Raw genomic sequence first — 18,897 nt, 5'->3', positions numbered from 1 at the left:
TTTTCTCACTGTGCTGTAGTGCTTAGGGAGGAACTTGTTAAGAATGCAGGATAGTAGGCTGAGCAGATAAGACAGCATTCATTTAGGTCCCACAGTGCCTTGAATGAAAAAGTGAAACTTTTTCTTTCCTTTGATCTCAAGCCCATTTTGAATAATCACTTCTGAAGTTGATATTTTTGATTTAAATCTAGGACAGAGAGATATCTAGCAGAGCTTAGGAATTAAGGAAAGCTGCTGTTTTGAGCTAAGGTGGAAAATCTGATGTGGGAGCCTTTTTTAAACTATTTTTTAAACTTACTCTAATTTGTACATGACAGCAGAGTGCATTTATACATTTTGATAGATCACACATACATGGAGTATAATCTCTCATTTTTCTGATTATACAAAATGCAGGATCACATTGGTCATGTAGTCATATATGTATATGAGGTAATAATGTCTGTTTCACTGTACTATCATTCCTATCCTCATAATTCTTCTCTTCCCTTCACTACCATCTAATATAAAGTTACTCTATTCTTTCCTACCTCACCCTTTTTTGATTTACCATCTGCATATCAGAGAAAACATTTGGCCTTTGCTTTTTATGAGTTTAGTTTACTTCACTTAGCATGATATTCTCTAACTGAATCCATTTACCAACAAATGCCATAATATCATTCCTCTTTTAAGCTGAATAATATTCTATTTTATATGTCACATTCTCATTTCTTTTTTTTTTAAGCATTTTTTAGTTTTTGACGGAACTGCTTTTTTAAATTTATTTATATGTGGTGTTGAGAATTAAACCAAGTAACTCACACATGCTAGGCAAGGGTTCTACCACTGAGCCACAACCGTAGCATTATATCACATTTTTTTTTTATCCATTCATCTGTTGAAAGGTATTTAGGTTGGTTCCATATTTCAGGTATGGTGAATTGAGCTGCTATAAACATTTATGTGGCTACCTCACTGTAGTGTGTTGATTTTATGTCCTTTGGATATAAACCAAGGGGTGGGATAACTGAATCAAATGATGGGTACATTCCAAGATTTCTGAGGAATCTCCTTACTGCTTTCCATAATGCTTAAATCATTTTGCATGCCCACCAACCATGTGTGAGTATACGTTTTCCACCACATCCTTGCCAACATTCATTGTTGCTTCTATTTTTGATAATTGCCATACTGATTGGAATAAGATGAAACATTAGAGTAGTTCCATTTGCATTTCTCCAATTGCTACAGATGTTGAAATTTTTTTTATGTATTTGTTGATTCATTGTATATTTTCTTCTGTGAAGTGTCTGTTCAGTTTCTTAGCCCATTTATTGATTGGGTTATATGTGGTGTTTCTGTTGTTAAGTTTTTTGAGTATTTATATAACCTAGAGATTAAAGCTTTATCTGAGGTGCATGTGGTAAATATTATTTCCCAATCTGTAGGCTCTCTCTTCACATTGATTGAGTCTTTTGCTGAAAAGTAGCTTTTTAGTTTGAGTCCATCCCACTTATTGATTCTTGATTTAACTTCTTGCACATTAGGGTGTGGGACGCCATTCATACTTAGCAGAATCAGACTGGTTTGAACCTTGGGATGCAGAGGCCTGGCTTCTAGGGACTGACAGGGAATGTGTGGCACTGCGTGGGAGTGGTTCCCTGTCTCCTTTTGTAATAGTTACCCTTAAGAGAATAGCTCCCTTAACTCTACCCTATCCTGTCCATCACAGAAGAGGCTCCTCCCAGTCCTTACCCAATTTACCTATATATTATAAACAAAAGAGAGTTGTGTGAGGTGTTGTTGTAAGAGGCCAGAGCTGGTATGACCAGACCCGTCATGCTCCTTCTCATTTAAAAAGAATATTGGCTCTTGTGTGTTTATTGAGTAGATACATTTTTGGGAAATTGAGTGCTATAGAGCCAATATCCTCCTCAAGCAGTTAACCATTTTCTCATCCACATGGGATGTAGCAGAGAGGTCCCCTACATTAGGGGTCTTCTTAAGTCAAATCCGAGACTGACATGGTGAAGATTCGGGTCCACTTTTACTTCCAGTAGTCACAGGGTCTATGTTCTACTGGCTAAGTCTTTAGTTCACCATTAGTTCATTGTCATGCAGCATGAGAGATAAAGGTTTAATTTCATGTTGTTAAATGTTACTTCCAAATTTTCCAGCCCTATTTTTTGAGAGACTATCCTTTTTCCAGTAAATGTCTTTGGCCTCTTTGTCTAGTATGAGATACCTGTATTTATGTGGGTTTTTCTCTGTCTTCTATTCCATACCATTGGTCTACATGTCTGTTTTGGTGCCAATACCATGACGCTTTTATTACCATAGCCCTGTAGTACAGTTAGAGGTCTGGTATTGTGATGCCTCCATAGGAGCATTTAACCATTTTTTACTTAGTAAAATCAGTCTTTTAAGGTGTGGTGCTATAGTTTATGTTTTCTCTGAAAACTTCCTCCCCCTATCCTTTTTCTTTCATAACTAAAGCTTTAAGGATTATTCTAAGCATTTGTACATAAAGTTCCTCTCTTCAGAACCTGCATGTCCCATGTTTTAAACCCAGAGATATACTTGAACTCCTTACCTCTCTATCTGACCTGCCTCCTCAAAAATGTACCCTCATATAATACTTGAAGATCGCCTTTGTCCAGACCCTGTCCTGGCACCATCTGCCTTGACCCACATAGACAAACCCTAAGGACTTGGGAGGGTTGATGGGGGATTATGAAAGACGTGCAAGCATTTAAAAAGATTAAACTGGAACGAGGTGAGACACTGACCTCTGATGGAGGAAGAGGGATGCAGAGCTAGCACAGCATGTTTATTATTTAGGTTTTTATCATCAAATAGTTTCATGGGGAAGGGCCTGCAAGGCAGGCAGGATTGAATTTTGCAGCAATTGCAAGATATTCTGGTTTTATCATTATGCCCAGAATTCTCTATCCCATGTCTCTGGTGTATGAGCTCGAGTTCAAGATTGATATACTGCAGGATCTTTGCACAGAACTTCAGGCAGGGCATTATCATAGCTTCTGGACAGTTTTGTCATGCACTTTTGCACAGAATGTTTACAGGGCAAAGCACAGCCAGAGCTCCAAGGCAGTCAAAGTTGATGGTCCAAGTCACTGCTCTCCACAACCCACCCTTCTGAAGAACTGCCTAAGTGCTTTCTTGGTTTCATGCCATGGAACAACCTTCTCTATTCTGCCATCTTGAAATCTCCATGCAACTTATTTTGTAAATAGACACATTTCTTTCTCTTCCTCTCTCACTGCTCCTCCTTAATCTCTCCCCTTCCCTAATCTCAGGGAAAACAGGATTAATTTGATTCCCCATATTAGTCAAATTTATCTTTCCTTGAGTACTCATGAACCATAGTAAAAAAGTAATCCAGGACTTGGTGATGGCACCAGATCTCCAAAATTATTATCTCCCAGGTTAACAAGTGAATTAAAATTGCAACAGAGAACATGTGGAATGTAGCCTTTAAATCACTTATTTAAAATCTCCTTTTCCTGCTGATAGGCAGAATCACAGTCTCTGGGAATAAAAGTCCCCTGTGTTTCTCCTTTGGTAGCAAAGCAATAAAACTTCTATTTCCGATTTCTCAATATCATGTCCTCATTGTTGGATTGGCATTAAGAATAAGAACTGAGCTTTCAGTAACAAATTTGATACCCCAGGTGAGATCCAAGAGCCACCCCCACTTCTGATATTTTGGGAAGGTTTGACTTTCCAGAAACCCCACTTCCATGCTGAACATGCAAGGTGGTTCGTGAACTTGTTGAGTCAAACTCAGGGGAATTAGGGAATGATCTCCATACCAATCAAGAGGAGGTATTTCTGTGAATAAGGGAGGGATTAAGGGAACATCTGAGCAGTTGGTGGAGCTCCTTTTGTTTTAGGAAACTCCTGCCTTCTCTCCCTGAATGGTACAGCTTGCTCCAGCATTGAGAAAAAGGAAACCCAACTCAGTAAAATCCTGACACCCTTGGTCATCTGGTATGTCCTCTGATGTGAAAACTGACATCCTTGATCATACACATCTGGTTCCACTTTATGGTAATTTCTGATCTGTCATTATGGGGACATCTTTGGCACCACTATTGTAGGAGTCATATTTAAGTGTGACTCGAAAACCTAGGAATATTTACCCCCTCCTTCTCTGTTCTAGATTTTCATCAGTTTGTTGACCTTAGGCTTGGGAATTCCCTCTGGTTGTCTGTCTGTGTTTTTGTTTTGTTTGTATCTGATACTGCCCCTTTGAAGACATGCCCAATATTGTACTCATCCTGTAGGTAGTCTCTTGGGAAAGGTCTTGGCTGCACTGTTTTAAAGATTCCTGTCTGCCAGCTGTGGTTCTGGGACTTTTTCTGTTTGTCTCTCTCCGTGCTTCCTTTTGTACAATCTTACAATTTGAGTTGGTCTGTAAGAGGTAAAATGTGTTGAGGAAAGGTGCACCTATAGGTATAAGTCATTCTAAATTAATATTATATCATAATGGCCTGGGTTTTGAATAGCTTTCTGGATTATTATACAATCTTGCAGTTGGACATAGTTTGTCAAACTTAAAAATAACTGGAAGAACGTGTACATGTACAGGTCTGTCTATTTTAAAGGTTCCCCTCTGTCACTCCTGCCTTTGGGCATCCTCTCTTATCTGTTTTTTTTTTAACTGTTACAAGCCCTTTAAGACATGGGCCATGGTACATTGATCTCACTGATAGTCACTTGAGCAGAGACATTTTGGATAAATAGACCTGTCTAAGAAAACAGGTTTTACTGTAACACAATCTGGCCTTTGAATGTTTTTCTGGATTATGATACAATCTTCAAGTTGAAGTTGATCTGTCAGGGTAAAGTATATGAAAGACATTCTGTATGTACAGGCATTTATGCAGTTGCATGATAAGGGCTCTGAAAGGTCAAGAAATAAGTTGAAGGTGGCACAAGGCACTACCTCTGGTGCACAAGGATAGAAGAACCCTGGAAGACAGTGTTAAAAGGGATTTAAATCTTTAAAATCCAGTGGTAACATCGCCAGCACTTTTTCTTGGCCTGGCCCCAGGCAGTCACACAACATCTCATTGTGGATCAAGAAAACTAGGCCTATGCTGGGAAAAATATCAGAAAAGCTGCCTGGGCTATAGAAATTGGCAAAAAAGGACCTGGTCTCTGTCCTCCTTCCAGCTCCTTGTGCCCATGGGGGATGAAGGCTGCCGGTCACAAAGAACAAGTCAGTGGGTTCCAGCACTGTTAGTTCATAACCTGGGGGGAGGAATGGTCTCCCCTTTTAAGGTCTGACAAGGCATTTGATCAGGGGACACCCATCACTGGGGCAAAGCAATTCTTGATATGAGGGAATCCCATCAAACTGAGTGCATGGGAAGGCTGGCAGAATAAACAACTGGACCCAGAAAGAAATAGGAAGAAATTGAAGGGCAACCCATATTTTCTAGGCAATCTCCACAAGGGGATAATCAAGGAAGCCCAAAGAAATGGATAAGAGGGGCCTCCTTCAGTGCATAGCGATATGTCTAGCAGAAGATAAAGGCCCAAAAGGGATCTCAGTACAATCAACAGTGGGGAACTCACTTAAAGTTGGTGGCATTGTGATAATAATAAGGGAGACAGGTCATGCTCAAATATCCTGTACTCCAACCCCTTGAATGCAATCTGAGAGAGGAATAAAATTAAGGCACAGTTTTTTTATATGCCAGATTGTCTGATTCCTCTCCTGTGATGAAATTTGTTGTGTATAGTCCATTCACAGATAACCTTCATAAGAATTGTTTCAGAATATGAATTTAAGAAAGGGTTTGAAAGTAAAAAATGTAAAAGGATGTTATATAGGAAAATATATTTTAGAAAGAAAAAAGATTAGTAAAATGAGAAGCAGTGTTTCTGGATTAGAAAGTTTTGTGTTTGGTAAAGTAATATTTTTGGAAGAAAGCCCAAGATTTAAGAGAGGACAAAATTAAGGATGTAAAAGGCAAGTGATGAATGTCTAAATTGAAGAAGGTTTGCAGAAGATAAATCTGAAAAAGTTTCCATTGGTGATTTATTGACTATAATTAATGCAATTATTTGAACTTTAATGTACTGGTATGAAACAAAGTCTGAAACATTAATCTGTTCTTATGTATCAAGATAGATATCTGCTCTTATCTACATTTTACTTGCATCTGTTAGGTTCTCCTACTCATGGAAACTAATTCTTAAAAGAATTTGGTTTTACCTGTTTAAACATCTTTTAAATGATTACTTCTAACTGCATAGATTAAAAACTAGTATTTGAAGTTATAAAAATATAGTTGACACCCTGAATATATATGACTATATATAAGTATTCATCTGAGAACTATATCTAGCTGAGCCTTGTGTAAGTATTATGTAAAAGTTTATAAAATGAATGTTTACCTATGTTTCCTGGCAAGGTAACCAATCAGTGCTCTCTTTTATACATTTTATCTGACATAGAAGAGACACGCTGTCATTTGACAACCTGTCTTAGATCTATTTGCTTTGACTAAGTACAACACTTTTGACTAAGTCTTAACACTGTTTCCTAAATATCTAAGAGATTCAAGGCTATTCTTTTATTTTTTTGCTACTACTGCTAACTTATGCAGACCACAATTATTGGTACCATACACTATGGGTTCTAAATTGTACATTAAAAGTTGAACTTATTAAATGTAGAGCTTAGGGGAGACAATTTTACCAAGTTGTTGTTCTTCAAACTGAAGCTATCTGTAGTAATAATCTTGTATTTCTATAGAAATAACAAATTTGTTTGGTATTTATTCATGTCATTTGCTGTTTTATAGCTGGATAAATGTAGCCGGTTATATGTATACAACTTTGTGTTACTCTTCACACTGGAATAGGAACTTAAGTGTACTTTTGGAAGATAATGAGAGTCTGATCTTTTTAAAAGTGAAATTATTAAACATGGAAGCATTTTGCAACTTTTTCCACAAAAGAAAGTTTGATGTTCTCTTAGCCTTTGATTCATGTTTCAGTTGTAATGTTACATTGATGTTTTGGATGTACTGTTATATTGTAATTTGTCAAGAGCCCCACCCTATCTAAGATAATGTTCTGCCTCTCACCTCAGTCCCTGTTAGAATGACTCCAAAATAGGCCAGATTTCAACTCATTTAAAGTTGTGTTCATAAGACCAATTTTGTTGAGAAGATTACTGTGATCTCAAAAAAAGGGGATATGATATAGAAGTAATTGTTCAAAAGTATAGAAATCATTTTTCTTCATTTATACCTATTACCAAAATTAATATTTTTTGCTCTATTAATTTTGTTTTCTATTTTCCTTCTAAATTTGTGACTGTTGCCTGTTAGAGTTTTCCAGCATTTTGTTGGCACTGCTTCTAATAAAACAACTTAAGTTAATTTGAGATAATAAGTCATCAGGTATAGAACAAAGAGTATGTAATGCTAACTTCCAGTACTAATCCTCAGTCCAATTAAATGAAAGGGGTGACTGTAAAATTATAGATATTGAAGCTGTAACCTTTTCTCCCACTTTAAGACTGGTGAAACTGGTCTACCAGATGTTTAAAACCAAACACTTGCAGACTGAACTCAAGGAAGTGAAAGGACTAAGGAAAAACAGCCAACATTTTGGACCTCACTTCTAAGGTCAGCTACCCAGGGAATAATGAGACCCTCTAGACCCTGCAACTCTGGTGAATCACCATATCTGCTGATCAAAGAGATCAAGAGGACCCTACAGAACAGGAAACCAAGTCCATATTCTGCAAAGAAGAGGTTCACTGGAGAGGGACATATCAATAATGCTACCAAAAGAAGACACATATGATCAGCAAAACCCTGACCCATCCTGGCAGATGACACCACTGTACAGAGAAGCTAAAGGAGCCAAGAGGCTTTGAACACATCCCCAAGAGTTATCTATGAGGAATCTCAGTTGACTCTTTGTAAGCAGTAGATAGAACATGGTTGGTTTTCACCAATTTGTTTTTAAACACTTGACAGGAGAGTATAGCCTAAATAAAGTTCTACAAGAACATTTAAATAGAAAAAAATGGGGGTTTGGGGTTATCTTTTGTTTTGGTTTGGTTTGTTTGTTTGTGTTTGTTTTTGTTTTTGTGGTTTTTTTGGTGCTGGGGATTGAACCCAGGGCCTTGTGCTTGTGAGGCAAGCACAACAATGTTTTTTTAATGTCACTTAAGATGAACACTTGTGTCAGCCCTACCAATGGAAAGTAAAGCTGGAGGCTCTAAGGGAAATGTTCTTGTGTGGAAGTGCCCAATAATAATGGTCACAAAGCAATCTAGAGTCACAAGTTTGTCCTGAGTTAATTTGAGCCAGATCTCGTAGACCTACAAATCTTCTTTACCTCCTACATTGATAAACTTGATATGTTTTTCACTGACATAATTACCAGTTACTGTCTTTGTGGTTTTTAGAGAGTGATTGAAATTCTAATTTTTTTGTGCTAATTGTTTACCAAAAAAGGTTAATGCTTTGCTCTCTTGCTTATTATTGCCTAGCATGATCTCTGCCCTATGTATTCCTTGTCCAGTAAGCTGCCATCTGCCCCTGTGGACCTCAGGATGCTCTGATGCTGAATACTCTTAACTGTCCATGCCTCACCTGATAGAGAACAAGGACATTGGGTTACTTCCCCCATCTTCACCCTCATTCAGCAGGATGCAGCTTGGAGATGTCTTCACCATTTTTCTTTAGAAATGGAATGTAGAAACTGACAGAGGGGAAATGTAATTGTGGCCCACCTTATGCTTTCAATATAATCATTGCTACTTTGCTACAGCACCTTATTTTTTAAATGCATATGTTTCTTTTTCTTCCTTTCTCCCTGCTCCTCCATAATCTCTCTTTCTTCCCAATTTCAGAGGAAACAAGAATACTTTTCTTCCTCATTTTAGGCAGGTTCATTTGTCCTTGAGTGCATACACATCATAAGAAAAAAGTAGTCCATAGTTTGGGGATGGTACCAGAAGATCTGTGAAATGACTCTCTCCCAAATTAACAAGTGAATTACAACTGCAACAGAGAACACGTGAAATGCTGCTTTTGACTCACCTCTTTAAAAGCCCCTATTCTTCCTGATGGGCAGAATCACAGCCCCTGGGTCAGAAATCTGCTACGTTTCTCCTATGCTGGTAAATCAATAAAACTTCTTTTTCTTTCTTCTCAATACTGTGTCCTTATTTTTGGTTTGGCATTGGGGACAAGGACTGAGTTTTTGGGAACCTCAAGAGTGGGTGTCTTTATCTTCTTCCTGAGAATTGAAAACTAAATTCAATGTTCTGCTTTTGAAAATGATGTTAGCTGAGGACTTGACATAAATGATCTTTATTATGTTGAGGTTTATTCCTTCTATACCTAATTTGTTGAGAGTAATTAATGATTTTAAAAGATGCTGCATTTTGTAGGATGTCCCTTTTGCACCTATTGAGATAATAAATTGGTTGTGTTCTTCCTCCCTATAACGTGGTGTATCCCATTGATTAATTAGTGTATGTTGCACAGTTCTTGCATTCCAGGGATAAATCCTATCTGATCATGGTGAATGCTACTTTTAATGAGCCGTTGAATGTAGTTTGCTTGTATTTTGTTGAGAATTTTTGCATCTATGTTTATCAGAGGCATTGACCTGTTCTTTTCTTCTTGTGTTTCATTCCTGGTTTTGGTATCAGGGTAATTCTGGCCTGGTAAGATGTGTTTATTAGTATTCTCTCCTTCAATTTTTGAGAGAGTTTGAGAGGATTGGTATTAGTTGTTCTTTATATGCTTGAAGAAAATCAGCAGTTATTTCATCAGGATCTTGCTTTTTATATGGGAGGGCTTTCATTTCTGATTCACTTTCTCATTATTGGTTCGTTCAGATTTTCTATTTCTTTCTGAGTTAATTTTGTTACATTGCATGCCTAGAAACTGATCCATCTCCCCTAGGTTACCCACTTGATTGGCATGTAATTACTGATAGTAGTCTCTTGGCATTTCAGTGATATCAGTGGTAATGTCTCTTCTTTCATTTCTTATTTTGTTTATCTGTGTCTTCTCTATTGTTAGTTGAGCTAAAGATTTGTCAATTGTGTTTATCTTTTCAAAAACCTAACTCTTAGTTTTGCTAATCTTCCTATTACTTTGGCAGGCTCTATTCCACTTCTTTCTGCTTTGGTCTTCATTTCTTCCTTTCTTTTCCTCCCTTAGGGTGTTTTTTGTTAGGTAGGAGTTCAGAGACACAAAAATGGCAAAGACAGTTTATTAGAAAGAAGTTGCTGGAGGAAAAGACAAGGAGACCAATCCTGTTCCAGTTTACTACAAATCCCATTACCATGACAACTCCTGCCATGGAGGACTTATCACCATGACAACTCCCACCACATGTGCAGTATTTTAACATGACCATTGGGGCTAAAGTGGACAGTGTTCTAATTAGGTTTTCTAATGTAACCAGTGCCCTTTCCATGCCTAGAGCTGCCAGGTTCATGGTCCCAAGAAGCATCTGAAGCAGGTAGCAGCTCCTAAGCATTGGATGCTAGACAAATTGACTGGCGTGTTTGCTCCTTGTCTATCCACTGGTCCCCACAAGCTGAGAGAATGTCTTCCTCTCATCATTTTTCTAAGGAACAGACTGAAGTATGCCCTTACAGGAGATAAAGTAAAAAAGATTTGCATACAGCACTTCACTTAGATTGATGGCAAAGTCTGAACTGATATAACCTATCCCACTGGTTTATTGATTCATCAGCATTGATAAGACTAGAGAGAATTTCCATCTGATCTATGACACCAAGGGGCACTTTGCTATTCATCACATTACACCTGAGGAAGCCAAGTACACGTTGTGCAATGTGAGAAAGATCTTTAGGGCACAAAAGGAATCCCTCATCTGGATGACCCATGATGTTCGAACCATTCGCTACCCTGATCCCCTAATCAAGGTGAATGACACCATTCAGATTGATTTGGAGACAGGCAAGATGACTGATTTCATCTAGTTTGACACTGGTAACCTGTGTATGGTGACCAGAGGTGCTAACTTGGGAAGAACTGGTGTGATTACCAACACAGAGAGAGACATCCTGGCTCTTTTGACGTGGTTCCTGTGAAAGATGCCAATGGCAATGGCTTTGCCACCTGGCTCTCCAACATTTTTGTTATTGGCAAAGGCAACAAACCATGTATTTCTCTTCCCCGAGGAAAAGGAATCCGTCTCACCATTGCTGAAGAGAGAGACAAGAGGTTGGAGGCCAAACAGAGCAGTGGGTAAATAAATGGACTCTAGGTGACATGCCTGGAGAGTAGAGGTCTTTGTACTTAATTAAAATGTAGCAGGATGGAAAAAAAAAGAATCATAAAGTAACCAATGGGAGCAAATGGGGTAAGGTTTCAATCAGGTCCATAAAGGGAAGAGAATGTCTCACAGTTTGCCATATGAGACCCTAATTTCCATATATTAGGGCCTTGGGATCCTCTCTCTTTCTTGGCCCACTCCACTCTACCTAACGGAGTGCTACTTTCACCTTCACCTTCAATAAATCTGTACTTTGCCTGTTAATTGAATATGTCTTGCTCAGTTTTTGGTTTGGGACACCAAGAACCTGGACCCCATCTGGACATAATGACAATAAGATTTTTGCCGGCTGGCCAGGAGGTAAGCACTTTTCTGGGGACACTGGATTGCACCCACATAATTCTACCTGCATTTTCTATCAGGCTTTCTGATAATACCACATGCACACTGAGGAGCAACTGAGTGTCCACCAGGAATGCTCCTGATCAGAAGGTGCCCCTGTTCACATCATTGGGAACTCTATAGCTCAGAAGGGTGGAGACCCCGAGACCTTGCCAAACTCTACATTGTGGTTCAGTGCCCCCACCATGTGCTTAACCTGGCCTTTTGGCATTTGGAGCTCCACTGTTTGTCGTGTTAATCTCCTGGTGATTCTGAGTGCTCTCCCTCATTACTCAACTACTTTACTTGCTCATCATGTCATGGCAAAGTTCTTGGTTCCTTGCCACATTCTCAATGGGCATGGGTCAAGCAAGTAGGGCACCTGCCACTTGAAGACTCCTGTGACAGGATAATCGTAGTGAGCCACAGTTAAACTTAATCTGTGCTGGACACAAGAAAAAGTTCACCCACACAGGCACATTATTCAACCATCCAATTACCCCAACCTCATGGCTTACCCACAAGGAGATTAGCTGAATCAAATATCAACATGTTGCTGACTGTCTGTACCTGTGCTCCTTCCCAAACTTCTCCTGCCACCTAGGGATTTTTGTTCCTTCTCTGTCAATCACTTCTCCGTCAATCACTTTTCCCTGCTTGTGGGCACCACCTCATCCAAAACACATATCCTTTTTCTTTACATGTTTATCAGAAATTCCCTGTGGGGAATAGGGGATTTTAGATGCATTTGTTACTCATCTATTTTACCATCAGCCAAAAGAAAACATACTAACACAAAACCAGTCTTTTCCTTTTTCTGGGTTTACTAAAACTACAAAAAGTAGGATAGGGACAGCTGGGATGCCATTTAGTGGCCACTCACAAATAAGGTTACATGGATTCTTTTTGGCATCTGTAGGGAGATAGACACCACTGGAAAAGGCAGAATAATTGTCAAGGTGCTATGGACAGAGGAAAACTTAGAGAAGTTACAAAGTCCAAGGAAAGGGTCCACATCAAGACAAAAGGCTGTATTGAGAAAGGGAAAGAGAAATATTGCATATGCCCAAATTGGTACAGAAGGTACTCATGGTCCTGGTCATGGGAACTCAAAGGATGTGGTGCACACCCAGTATATCAGTCAGAGTTATCTGGCTACGAAGTTTAGTGCAGGATTTCTATGGGGACACCAATGAGATGTCCCTAATTCCCCAGAGGGATGCTTTGGATAGAATTCAGGGACTTAATTACAGAACTTAAAAGCTCTCTTCTAAGGCAGAGACATAGCTCTGTGCTACAGAACATACTTAACATGTACAAAGCCCTGGGTTCAATCCCCAGCAATACCCAAAACCAACCAACTGACAAACAGAAACCCTCTTCTCTTCCAGAATAGCCCATATGTTAAGAACCATCTCTAGTTCAGTTATCCATGCTTGGAAGTATCCTCCAACCACTGGAAATGCTTCCACCTTGAGAATTTTGATAAAACTCCTTTTAAAAAATTATTATGTGCCCCAATATGAGCTAGGGAATTCAGGTCAATGGTCTCTGAATGGAAACCAAAATTATAATACCATTCCGCAAGAGGACCTCTTTTGCAGGACATAAAGTGAGGGGTCAGAAGTCCCATGAACCCAAGCCTTTATGTCCCTATACCCAAAATCACCTCTATGCAATGACAAGATCCCACATGGGGCCTCTAAGCAATTTCCCCAAATCTCAATGTTCTGGGTGACCATTACTAAAACTTCCCCTTGTTTCTCATGGGCACTATCTATGACAACCCCATGAATCTCTTTGGGTTAGGATTCCTTATTCAATGATCTTTACCTCTTAGGTTCAAAATGGCATCTTTCCTTACTGCTTAGCTTTCTGTCAGATATCTGTCTTTGTAAGACTTGCATCTGGAATGTAAGCTGCAGTGGCAATTGTCCAAAACTGGTTTGGGTCCAGAGGAGAAACAAGTGTCACTTTAAAATTCTAACTGCTGTGGGACCTAAATGGCTATTTTATCTTGTACTCCATGTATCTGTTCTCTCAAGTTCCTACCTAAACATTGCAACACAGGGAGGAAAAATGGGAAGATCTCATATGTATGAAACTTCTTTACCTTGAGAATTTTACCTAAGGATTTCATGGGTTCCCCCATTCTTTCAATATCTGACTGACCCTAGTTTGATCCAAAAATCACACTCTGGTCTGATAATGATGTTTCACATGATCCTTTACTACAGTAATTATGGCTGAAATAATTTTTTTTCCCAGAACTTATGTATCTTTGTTTCGGAGTTCATGGTTTCATGGCAAATTCATGTTTCAATCCTACAAACATAAATTAATATACCTAGTAATGATCAGTCTTGTTTTATCTAACCATATTTTTTCCTCTACTTGTTTTTTTCCTGCTATCTTTATTCAGAGTTTAATTACTGAAGGGAAAGCACAAAACTCCTTTTTTTTCTGTTGGTTTTTATGTATATTTATATATACTTATGTATTATATATTGTCTATCTATGTGTCTTTGTCTATAATCCCTTACAATTTATAAAAATTGGCTTGTAGATTAATGAGCATTCAAAAATTAAAATTGTGAAAAAGGGTGTGGATCCTAAAGCCTTTGGGAGGATGTGACTTAAATCTTTAGTAAAAGAGTTCCATTTAAATTGATTAAAGAGATAAGAGTACAGTTGTTTTTAAAATTATGCATAAGTTTTCCTTGGTGGACAGGCAACTAATAGTGTGTTGGTTTCTGTAAAATGTGTGAAGTATAATATCCATTGCTTCTAGGATTCAGCTTTAGCAGGGAAAGGACGGCTAATACTGGTAACTACACCTGTCTGATAACTTGGATTTACAGATAAGAATGAGTAAGTTGGGAAGGAGGAGGAAGATGGCGGAGGGGGAAAGCTAAAGTGTCAGCCGTGGAAAGGGGCTAGGACCTGCGGCAGGTGGGGGGACACGGAGCGACGCCCGTGATGGCAGCAGGGGAGGATGAAAGCCACCGCGCCACGGTGTGCTTGGGAGGCACTCATGGGAGCCTAAACACTGTAAGAGTTTGGCGGGTGCGTAGGAGGTGGTGCAGCTGGTGCTCCATGTGCTGCTCTACCTGTGGCACAGCTCACCTCCTGGCTCTGCTTTTGGTTTGGTACCTGGAACTGGATCTGGAGGTGCTGCTACCGTGCAGCCTCCACTGCAGCCCTAGTACCACTCGGCTTTATGCTCATAAGCACCAGGCAGTAGGCAGGAACCCCTGTCACCACCAGCACCCTCACTGGGGGGCTTGGTTGGGCCACTGCCCACCTGGATGCACTGGTGCACAGATGGCCATTTCCTGTAGAAGTTGCCTGTACACATGGGCCTGGTGATCACCGCAAGGAGCAGGAGCCCAGTTTCTAGGACATCATCAGCATCGAGGTGTGGTGTATGGCCATGGGTGTCTCCTACATTAGTGTCTACGACCACCAAGGTATTTTCAAAAGAAAAATACAACCAGAGAAACAAACGGTTGTACCCCATTTATGTACAATGAATCAAAATAAATAATAAAAGAAAAAGTAAGAAATAAAAAAAGAAATAATTCCAGATTGATGATGAAATTTTAAAACAACAGCAGGAACTTCTGGGTCTAGATTGTTCCAAGTACTCACCAGTGTTTGCAAATATAACGACGAAGATGATCGAGTTTTAAATTGCCATTTGGCAGTGAAGGTGCTGTCCCCAGAAGATGGGAAAGCAGACTTTGTGAGTACTGCTCAGGACTTTTGCCAGGCATTCCCCATGGCCCCTTGACGTGTCATGGTCTATCTGCTCTCACCTGCGAGGGACAAGTGAGGGGTGTGAAATAACTCCAGTTATTCAAAGAAAGAACACAGCAAAGGCACTCAGCCACTAACCAAGGGCAGCTGGGATGGTGCTGAGGAGGCCACATCTCTGTGACTGCAGGGCAGGTGCCAAGGGAGGGTGACAGACTGCAGGGAGTCTCACCTGGAAGCCCAGTGAACCTCGCTGCTACATTCTGGGCTCTGTCCAGGAGTTATGGGCCTGAAACCCAGTAGGGTCACCTGGTGCATGCACGTAGAGAACCTGGACAGTGCCCTGGGCCCCCTGAGCCATCAGGCACAGCACACACCTGTGGTGCAGGGAGCAAGTTCCCTTCACCTTTTAAAGACCCTAAGAGCCCTTGCTGAGGCTTCTCAGGATATAGACCATCCACCCCCAGCCAGGCAGCTTCTAGGACAATAAATAGGACATACCCGCTAAAATAAATAGGTATGCATCATAAAATATACAGTTCATATTATATAGTTAGATAAAAATTTTCTTATATAATCATGTTACAATAAGGTAAATTGGATATAATCCACGCTAAGCTTGTCCACTTAGTGGCTAGTTCTGGGGGAAAAACCGGCACAGACCCAGGTGGTCCCAGGAGGCTGGAGTAATCAGATGGAGACCCAGGGCCTCCACAACAGCTTCGCTGCATCTAAAGGCTTCACCTGTGCAGCACTGAGTTCACCAAAATGTGGCAAAGCTGAATCTCTTTCAGTCTGTGGTGCCTGGGGACAAAGCCCTCCCAGATCAGGGAGAAGTGAGGACTGGAGTCCCCGGAAAAGCAGCTGACACAAGCCAATGCTTATTTTCCCTGGGACCTTTGGGCTCAGCTACGGTCTGATACATAATGACAGTTTCTGACAAAGACCCAGGAGGGAACCTGTCCCCAGTGTTCCATATTGAAACAAACTGCAGTTCTTCAGGTAGAAGGAAGTCCTCCAAACTCAGAAGCATAGATGGGAAGGAGGAGGCTGGAGCTCGGATATGGCCAAGTCACTTGACTGGGGACTGCAGAGCAACACCAGGAGGACTGCACAGAGCCTGGAGCACATGGCAGGGAAATCATCACCACAGAGAAGCAGGACAGGGCACAGCAGCCTCGTGGGCCAGCTTCCCTGGTGACATGGAAGTACAAATGTGCCACACCATCACAACGTCAGCACTGTGTGCCATGTTACCCAGCCAGCCTCATGGGACTGAAGAGGATTGCATGGACACAGGAGCAGGGAAGACCAGCATCAGCACGTGTGAGGCTGAGACGAGCAAGAGGACCACACAGGATTTGGGTCAGGGGCAGGGCCACCGCCCAGGTGAGAGGAAAAGTCTGGCTCCAACAGCAAGTCAAGGAAAACATTCAGATTGCCAGAGACACAGACGCAGTTGTAAGTCGAATATGAGACCAGAGAGGGTGAGAGCAAAATGATGGGGACAGAAGAGGAAGCAAGGCAAGACAGGCTGGTGCCACTGCCACAATACTGGCAGAGGGCCAGTGTCAGGCAGGAAGGTTACCAGAGTAAAAGAAAGCCTAGGATGAACCCATGGGCACTGGGCACACCCTAAGTGTAGATGCACTTAGCAAGACCACCTAGGGACCGCTGCTCAAAAACGGACACATTATTATTAAAGTGTGGTGTCTTAAAATGTCTCTCTCTCCCTCTCTTTTTATTTTATTTTATTTTGTTTTATTTTATTTTTTCTTTTGAGACAGGGTCTTGCTAAGTTGTGTAGGGCCTCACTAAGTAGCTTACACTGGCCTCAAACTTAGGATCCTCCTGCCTCAGACTCCTGAGATGCTGGGATTTCAGGAGTTAGACACCACACCAGCCAATCCTTGTATAACCAATAAAACAGACAAGAAAAGTCCATGAAGATAAGAAAGATATAAACAGCACATGATGAGCTTGACATGGTGGCATACGTAAAACACCACATGTTAGCTGTATATACTGGACCCTGAAAAAATGTCCACCTGCAGACAGATGAATCGGTAAGCAATGCTCTGTCAGCATTAGGCCGCAATGAGAACAAGACCAGCTACACACAAGCCTATGCACGAATTTCAAAGTAAGGACAGTGAGAGAACCAGACACAGAGGCCAGAACACATAAAAAGGATGCTATGTGGAGACCAAACTGCTCAGCAGTGATAGACATTTGCTCAGAAGCCTCCACCTTCTTAGAGGGTTGGAGGTTTAAAACCCACAAGGTGGCACAGAAGAGTCCTGGAGGTTTGTCCCTAGTCACTTGATCTGCATACTGTTTCCAGAAGTGGCTATCTAATAAACATCCCTTCAAGTGTGCACTTGTGAACTGCAGAGTTTTGTGTGCATGACTCTTGAACCAAGCTTTGTTAAAAGGTGATGGTCCCATTGGTGTCTAGGACACTTCTTTGCAAAGGTCAACATGAAAAAACAATATTTCACATGAAACAACAATGTTTCATGAGCTCTGCTTCTTCTGAGTCTGCCCACCTTATGTTAACTTTATTTATTTATTTGTTTTTATTTTTAATTTTTTTTTAATTTACAGACTGCATTTTGATTCATGGTACACAAAAGGAGTACATCTTTTCTATGTTTTTGTACAAGGTAGATTCATACAGTAACTTTTAAAAATGGATTTTCTTGAGAACTACACAAAGCTCCTAACACTGCACTTTGCAACTGTGGTTTTCAACTACAGAAAAGCTACACAATTGTTCTAGTTTCTGTAACTTTCTTGAATACAAAGAATAATGCTTGCATAGTCTTTAACCTGATAATGAGAAATATATAAATCAAGATTACTATTATAGCTCTTTAGATATGCATCTTCATCAGAGAGCAGAGCTCCACCTGATGTGAGCTTAATCTTCAAATCTTTTTTTTATTTTTAAATTATTTAATTCTATATTATTCATCTATTTTTTTATGTGGTGCTGAGGATAAAACCCACTGCCTCACATTTCCTAGGCAGGCGCTCTACCACTGAGTCATATCCCCAGCCCCAATCCTCAAAAATTTTGTTTGTGAATTTTTATTTTTCTAATCCCCTATTGCCCCTCAACAGAACCCATAATTTTGATCACACTGGATGTTGCAGTGATGTTCATCACACAGTGGACCAGATCCTGGGGACCTACGGCTACACAAATTAAGTACAGGAAAAGGTAACCATTCCCATTTGGTTTATTTTAGATTCTTGGTTTTGGGGGGTGTTTCTTCCTAGAAAAAAAAAGAAAAAACAAGCTAATGCACTTCTGAAGAACTTGTGGTTCTTCTATATAATAAAAGAAGATGTAAAAGTAATATTAAATTATAATTAAAATGACTCCTATCCAAATTTGTTAATACCAAAAGTAAAGGTAGCACTTAGACTGTATGGTCTTAAATGCATTTAAGA

The 18,897-nt window shown here is 40.2% G+C and overlaps 2 pseudogenes; both read left to right on the top strand.

Moving 5' to 3' along the window:
* LOC124975492 (40S ribosomal protein S4, X isoform-like) overlaps positions 1 to 11,277 on the top strand; it is a 29,126-nt pseudogene extending 17,849 nt beyond the window's left edge.
* Positions 11,278 to 11,628: 351 nt separating this feature from the next.
* LOC124975491 (dehydrodolichyl diphosphate synthase complex subunit NUS1-like) lies at positions 11,629 to 15,475 on the top strand (annotated as a pseudogene).
* The last annotated feature ends 3,422 nt before the right edge of the window (positions 15,476 to 18,897 follow it).

Source organism: Sciurus carolinensis, unplaced genomic scaffold, assembly GCF_902686445.1.
Source record: "Sciurus carolinensis unplaced genomic scaffold, mSciCar1.2, whole genome shotgun sequence".
Taxonomy (NCBI): domain Eukaryota; kingdom Metazoa; phylum Chordata; class Mammalia; order Rodentia; family Sciuridae; genus Sciurus; species Sciurus carolinensis.
The sequence above is the reverse complement of the archived record's forward strand: the minus strand, read 5'-3'. Positions and strand labels throughout refer to the sequence as shown.